The following is an 8,106-nucleotide window of genomic DNA, read 5'->3' as shown; positions in this document are numbered from 1 at the left end:
GTCCACCCAGACCTTCCTAGTCAAAGTACAGTGTGTAGATGTAGTGTTGTGCTGTGTTTGTTCCTCGTGGGCGAGGAACTTTGTAGTGGGGGGGGGGTAGTGTAGCGACCCTGCATAGGATGTCCAGGGTGTCACTCAGGCATCCCCCGTCTCTCTGCCAATCATAGAGCTGCACAGTGATGCTGGTTGAGGTGAGGGCCTGTGGTTGGGGGAGCGGACGGGGGAGGGCGGGGAGTTGTGACGTAGACACTGCTATATATATATATGTGTAGGGGTAGGAGTTAGGTTAGTGTGAGGTTGAACCCACAAGTGTACATGTACCTGTGATCATCTGTTGTCAAACAAGAGTTATTAAAGCCTAATAACGAGAAGCCTGTTTCCGACTCACCTTGTGAATGCTACATTGGTGTCAGAAGTGACTTTTCGAACGGAGGACGTCTATCCTGACGGGAGTCCGTAACTGCATCACGGAGCTAGCCGGGAAGCTAGCGGAGATGGAAAAGTTCAGCAAGATGGGAGTGAAGCAGGAAAGTAGTGATGAAGAGGAAGATGGAGCATGCGGGTGGTCGAAGGACATGAGTAGAGAGTTAATGAGTGCACGGGAGGCGAGAGAGCGCCTGAGAGAGTCGGCGGTGAAGATGGCTAGAGACGCGGGAATGTCTCCGTCTTCAGCGGCATTTCGCGCCATTTCCAAGCTGGATGTAAACAACAATGGCGGCGCCCATCAACCAGCAGCAGCCGCCGCCGGGTCCGTGAAAACACCCAAATACTCGGGTAAGGCAGACTGGGAGGCTTTCCATGCCCAATTTGAAATACTTGCACATGCCGGGGGGTGGTCAATAGAGACGAAAGCACTACAGCTAGCTTTGTGCCTCACAGACGAGGCTCTTTCATGTCTGCTACTGCTTAGCCCTGTGGACCGACTCAGCTATGAAGCGTTAGCGGGGGCTTTCAAGAGGCGGTTTGGACAGTGTTTCCCGCCAGAGCTGCTCCGGAACGAGTTGAGTAACCGCTGTAGGGAGTGTGGAGAGACGCTGCGTGCGTTGGCTAACAACGTGGAGAGCCTGACGCGGCGGGCGTATGCACACATGCCACCCGGAGTGCAGAGTGAGCTGGCACGTGATCAATTCATCAGGGCTCTCCGCCCTGCGGACTTGAGGGTCGAGGTACAGCTGCAGCATCCACAGTCCTTGCAGGCGGCCTTGGAGATGGCTGTGGAGAGAGAGCACGTGTGGAGTGGAGCTGCTAGGAGCAGCGGAGTGCCGGCAGCACCGGCTGTGAGGAGCTGCAGGGAGGAGGAGAAACCTGCATGGGTTACCGAGATGACGGAAATGATAAGGGCTGTTTCTCTGCAGCCAACACACAGACCAAGTACCAGGGTCTGCTGGGGGTGTAGTCAGCCAGGACATTTGGCCAGAGACTGCCCCAAGGCACCCCGGGCCCAGGGAAACGACGGGGGGCCCGCATAAAGGAGAATATGTGGAACCAAGCCCAAAGACTCCCCAACCAAACCACAGCTCTATTGCCACCGACTCAGACATCCGAGGAAGGAGCCCGACAGCACAGCCGGGGGAGCCAGACTCTACGCTCTCCTGAAGAAGATGACAGCACAGGCGTGGAGCCTGTCGTCGCGGTGGGCCGTGCTGGTGGGGACTCCTGCTATGTCCCTGTCGATGTGGAAGGGGTGCCCTGCGCTGCACTGGTGGAGACAGGCTCTACAGTAACCCTGGTGAGAGCAGATGTGTTGCCCAGTGGGACTATGTTCGAGCCGACATCGGTGCGTCTACGCACAGTCACAGGAGAGTTGGCGGCTATGAAAGGAAGAGGCGTGCTGTCTGTGTCGGTGGGGGGAGTTGAAGTGCGGCACCCCGTGTGGATAGCGGATGTACAGGACCCGTGTATTCAGGCACAGTGAGTTTCCGGGGGGGGCCTGTGATTACTATGACCCGTATCCACAACCCTGCTGAGCCTGTGGGGAGACCCCCTACACCCACCGTGAGTACCCTAGAAACCGAGGAAAACCCTCTCTCCGTTCCGGTATCCCCGGGTGACGCCCACTCAGGACAATTTCCCACCTGTCACCCCCGGACTGCGCCACCCGAGCACAGCCCCCCCCCCCAGTTACCCCAGACGGAGGTAGAAGAGGCTCAGTCTGCAGTATTGGAGGTGTGGAGGAAGAACTGTGGCGGCCTAAATCCCGAGCAGCAAGAGCAATTGGGGAAGCTTCTGCTAGAGTTCCAGGGCAGTTTTGCCATGAAGGAGGAGGAGGTGGGCCGAACGCATCTGGTGGAACACGAGATCGATACGGGGGACTCGCGTCCCATCAGGTGTCGCCTGCGCCGACTTCCCCTGGCTCGTCAGCAGGCTTGCGACGAGGCAGTGCAGAGCATGCTGCAGGCAGACATTATCGAGCCCTCCGACAGCCCGTGGCAGCACCTGTAGTCATGGTCCCGAAGAAGACAGGTGGCTGGCGGCTGTGCTCAGACTACAGACCGGTGAACGGGGTCACCAAGAAGGATTCATACCCCCTTCCCCGCATCGATGAGTCCCTGGACCTGGTCGCAGGGTCGTCGTGGTTCTCTTCCTTGGACCTCCGCAGCGGGTATTACCAAGTCCCTCTTGCCCCAGAGGCCAGACCAAAAACGGCTTTCTGCACCGGCCGGGGACTATGGCAGTTCAAGGTCCTCAGTTTTGGGCTGTGTAATGCCCCGGCCACCTTTGTGCGATTGATGGACAGGGTGCTGTCTGGGATTCCCCGCCAACAGTGTTTGGTTTACCTGGACGACATCCTGGTGCGCGGCAGCTCGTTTGAGGCGGCCCTGGGATCTCTGAGAGTGGTGCTGGAGAGGATCAGAGCCGCTGGCTTGAAGCTACATCCAGATAAGTGTCATTTCCTGCAGAGAGAGGTCACTTTCCTGGGCCACAAAGTGGGGGGGGAGGGCGGGCATCGGCACCCTGCACGAGAAAGTGCAGGCGGTCACAGGCTGGCCAAATCCTCGCAACCAGAAACAGCTGAAGAGTTTCCTGGGCCTGGCCTCGTACTACAGGAAGTTTGTACGGGGTTTTGCTTGCACTGCCGCACCCCTGTTCCAGCTGCTGCAGAAGGACAGGGATTTCCTGTGGTCTGAGCAATGTCAAGCAGCGTTTGACGGCCTTCGGCGTGCCTTGAGTGAATCCCCGGTTCTCGCCCCAGCCAACCCCAGGCTGCCGTTCACCCTGGACACAGACGCTAGCGGCGTTGGGGTAAGCGGAGTGCTCTCCCAGACTACACCAGAGGGGGAGCGGGTGGTGGCATACTTCAGCCGGGCGTTCAACAAAGCGGAGCGACAATACTGCGTCACCTGCAGGGAAACTTTTGGCAGTGGTGCTGTCGATCAGGCACTTTAAGTAGTACCTGTGCGGGCAGGCGTTCACGGTGAGGACGGGTCACTCTGCATTACAGTGGCTCATGACGTTCAAAGAGCCAGAAGGGCAGGTCGCCAGGTGGCTAGAAGAGCTCCAAGCTTTCGACTTCAGGGTGGAGCACCGGGCTGGGGTGCGCCACACAAATGCAGACGCTCTCTCCCGCCGCCCGTGTGCCGCCGGTGGATGCCACTACTGCGAGAAGAGAGAGACTCGTGAAAAGGAGCTGCTGGAGGAGGAAATCGTTTGTGCGGCAGCGCAGCAAGTGGAAGAGGTTATCTGCCGGGAGCTCCAGACAGTGGATGTGACAGAGTGGAAGCAACAGCAAGAGCGGGACGCCGTTCTACAGCCTGTACTGCAGTGGGTTGAGTCGCAGCAGCGGCCACCGTGGGAGGAAGTGGCAGTGCTCTCCAAAGTTTGAGACTCTACGTCTGTGTCAGGGCGTACTACAGCGGGCGTGGAAGGAGCCAGCAACGGGGGAGAAGAGGTGGCAAGTGGTGGTCCCGAGGGGTCTGCAAGAGGTCGTACTCAAGGCCATGCATGGAACGGCAGGCTCTGGGCACTTTGGCGTCACTAAGACTCTCCGGCGCCTTCGTCAGGGCTGCTACTGGGGGCAGTGCAGGAGGGATGTCGAAGACTTCTGTCGCCGCTGTGATCCGTGTATGGCGCGGAAGGGCCCCCCTGGTCGTTCCCATGCTCCGCTGCAACAGTTTCCCGTCGGGGCCCCGATGGAGAGAGTAGTGGTTGATGTGGTGGGGCCTCTACCCTTGTCAAACAGGGGTAACCGCTACGTTCTCACGGCCGTAGACTACTTCACAAAGTGGCCGGAGGCGTATGCTCTCCCTGATCAAGAAGCAGAGACAGTCGCAGATGCCTTGGTGGCCGGCATGTTCAGCCGTTTTGGAGTGCCGGAGACCCTGCACAGTGACCAGGGGAGACATTTAGAGTCCCGGGTGTTCGCCTCCATGTGCTCACAACTGGGCATGCACAAAACACGCACCTCCCCCTTGCGACCACAGAGTGACGGACTAGTCGAGAGATTCCATCGCACCATGGGACAGCAGCTGGCCATCCTCACGTCTCAGCATCAGCGCGACTGGGACGAGCATCTGCCCCTTGTGCTCATGGCATGTCGGTCTGCAGTCCAGGAGTCCTCAGGAGAGAGCTTCGAACCCCTGCTGTGTTGGCGTTTGGTCGGCCACCAGATTCCCTAGACACGCCTCCAGGTCCTGAGTACGCCAGGAGACTTCAGGACCGCCTTGATTCCGCTCACGCCTTTGCCCGCGATCAGCAGAAAAGTGCTGCGGTGAGACAGAAGCGGAACTACGACACCAGGACCAGAGGGCAGCATTTCCGGGCCGGGGAGCTGGTTTGGGTCTACAGCCCACAACGAAAGAAAGGCCGGTGCCCAAAACTGGACAGTCAGTGGGTTGGTCCCTGCAGAGTACTGGAGAGGGTGGGGGAAGTGGTCTACAGGGTGCAGCTGCCACCAAAGGGGAGAAAAGTGGTGCTCCACAGAGACAGGTTGGCTCCATACAGAGGAGTCGCTTCCCCACAGACCCAAGGAACATCGGGGCCCACAGCCGTCCCCTCGACATCCCCACTCAGGCCCCCCGGCGAACAGAGCAGCAGTCCCCCATCAGGGACTGAGAGTCCCCCCATTTTTTCGCCGCCTGGGCCAGATCCGGCAACCCCGGTCCACCTGACCCCAGTCCCCCTGCCGAGAAGGCAGACACGACCCCCGGGTCGCTTCAGAGACTTTGTTTGGTAGAAAAGTTATAGTGAGACCCCTCAGTTCCTGTAGAGGGCAAGAATGTGCCCTGGTCTCACTGGAAGGGATGGTAGTCCACCCAGACCTTCCTAGTCAAAGTACAGTGTGTAGATGTAGTGTTGTGCTGTGTTTGTTCCTCGTGGGCGAGGAACTTTGTAGTGGGGGGGTAGTGTAGTGACCCTGCATAGGATGTCCAGGGTCTGTGGTTGGGGGAGCGGACGGGGGAGGGCGGGGAGTTGTGACGTAGACACTGCTATATATATATATATATATATATATGTGTAGGGGTAGGAGTTAGGTTAGTGTGAGGTTGAACCCACAAGTGTACATGTACCTGTGATCATCTGTTGTCAAACAAGAGTTATTAAAGCCTAATAACGAGAAGCCTGTTTCCGACTCACCTTGTGAACGCTACAGTATGATAGTCTTAAGGCAGGCATCCTCAAAGTCCGGACTCCGGTCCGGGTCCGGACCGAACCACAACTGTCTCTGGACTCTGAGCAAATGATACCTTTCATATTATTATCTGTGTTATCTGCGAGACATCGCCACAAAACGAGTCAAAATTCTCCGCTATGTCCACTGCAAACAGCGCTCTGCATGTCCGACTGTTCCACTGTCTGTGTGTGTCTGTCAACGGCACGCATTGGTCCAATCACATTCAGCATCCCGTCAGCGTTTTTCCCCCCCACCGCCCCATCAGAGGCACAGTAGGGCGGGTCTTCGCGGAATGCCGGTGTAGTACCCCTCACTGCAGTGCGCAGTACCTCAAGATGGGCGGGAGCTCAACATGGGCGGAGTCTCAACGCCCCTCCTTCTCAACCTTTGAGGCACGTGACGGGACGGCCCCTCCTTCGCAACCTTTGAGGCACGTGACCATGAGCTTCACAGATGACGCGTTGCATCCTGTTTCCGGGGTAGCAGTGCTGTTGTTAATCATAGCGTCAGAGTATTAACTATTGTAACATATTATATCTTATATTATTAATATATATATATTAGGGCCGGGACTCGATTAAAAAAATTAATCTAATTAATTAGAGGCTTTGTAATTAATTAATCGAAATTAATCGCATTTTTAATCACATATAAATATTTCACCTGAGAACAGTGAGAAGGAGGTCGAAAAGGAGCCAGTTGAGGTGGTTCGGGCACCTAGTTAGGATGCCACCTGGGCGCCTCCCTAGGGAGGTGTTCCAGGCACGTCCAGCTGGGAAGAGACCAAGGGGTAGACCTAGGACCAGGTGGAGGGATTATATCTCTTCGCTGGCCTGGGAGCGCCTTGGGATCCCCCAGTCAGAGCTGGTTGATGTCGCCAGGGAAAAGAAAGTTTGGGGCTCTCTGCTGGAACTGCTACCCCCGCGACCCGACCACGGATAAGCGGGAGAAGATGGATGGATGGATGGACAGTGAGAAGCAATTTTTTTCACATGGATTTTAGTATACCATTAGGCGCATTCACACCGCAGTACTTTTCCCACAAAGGTTCATGAGAACTCTTTGAACCTGGGGGTGGATTAGGCAAATGAAGCCGCTGACGTCACTTCTTCTTCTTCTGCTTTGGGTTTACTGGCAGGCCGCAAACCACTTCACGGCGTATACTGCCGCCCAAAGTCCCCGGCCGGAAGTCCCCGGAGTTGGGGACTGGCTTCAGTAGAAGCTGCTGGGACTCCCAGCAGCTTCTACTGAAGCCTTCCGAGTAAATCGCCAGAACGCCGACACCTCCTCATCTCCACCGCTCCCATGTTTTATTTTGTGTTGCCATAAGTTAGTCTCTCTGCGTTTCTGCGCTGGGCTAATGCTAATAATGCTAATGCGAGGATATGGCGACAATGGCGGCTTCACAAAACTTTTTGGGAGTTTTACGGGGCGTGGTTTGCAATCCGCCCAGCCAATCAGACATATAGCTCTCTTCTCACAAGAGAGCCGTACGAAAGTCCCTGCTCTCTAGCAGGGACTTTCGTGGGGTGAACTAATTTTAGTACCGGCTCTTTTTGGTGTGAACGCGATAAAAGAGGCTAACGTCCACGCTAGCTGCTATATGTTTTGCATTGAGGTGATACTTGAGGCTTGATGTGCTGCGGTGATATGCGAATTCCTTTTTGCATAATTTGCACACAACCGTGCTCTTATCGACGCTTCCATCCGTCCGTTTTTTAAAACATTTCCCACTGTTGTTCACTGTGGTTTGTTGTTGTCTGAAGTCATGAACGTTAGTTGGTGCTCCAGTATAATCGAAAACACATCCAGTGAGAAACGTTCCGCGGTGCAAAAATAAGTGCGATTAAAATGCGTTAATTTTTGTGTAATTAATTAATCTTTATTAACGCGTTAAAGTCCTGGCCCTAATATATATATATAATGATACCAGTAATATAATGATACCTTGAGGTCTGTGATGATGGCGAGTGATCTGTCGCCATGGCAACGGCATTTAAAAATGTAAAACTCAAATTAAACACATTAACAGCCTTCAAATCATATTTTAATGTCTATTTGCATGTTAATTGCATCAATTATTTCAGTTATGACTTCAAGAAAGGGCCTTCATTTGTTTTTTAACGTACACCTTTTTAATTTAATTTTAATTTCAGAGGCAATATTGTATATTTACTCAATTTTTACTGAAAAACATGTGATATAAATGAAATCATATAATACTGTATTTCCTACCAGTATTTTAAAAAATATTAAAAAAGTGCCATTGTATTGACAAATTGATAGAATTGACAGGATAATATCAATGGAAATATAATATTGTGAACAGAGCCATTCCGCATACTGTACTTCTACTTTTGATACTTCGAGTACATTTAGCTGATAATACTTATACTCTTTTACTTAAGAAACACTTTGAATTCAGGACTTTCAATTTTATTGAACACAGAAAGCAACAGACAAGACAGGACAAAATAATACACAGACAGATCGTG

Source organism: Gymnodraco acuticeps, unplaced genomic scaffold, assembly GCF_902827175.1.
Source record: "Gymnodraco acuticeps unplaced genomic scaffold, fGymAcu1.1, whole genome shotgun sequence".
Lineage (NCBI taxonomy): Eukaryota > Metazoa > Chordata > Actinopteri > Perciformes > Bathydraconidae > Gymnodraco > Gymnodraco acuticeps.
This window is presented reverse-complemented; position numbering follows the sequence as displayed.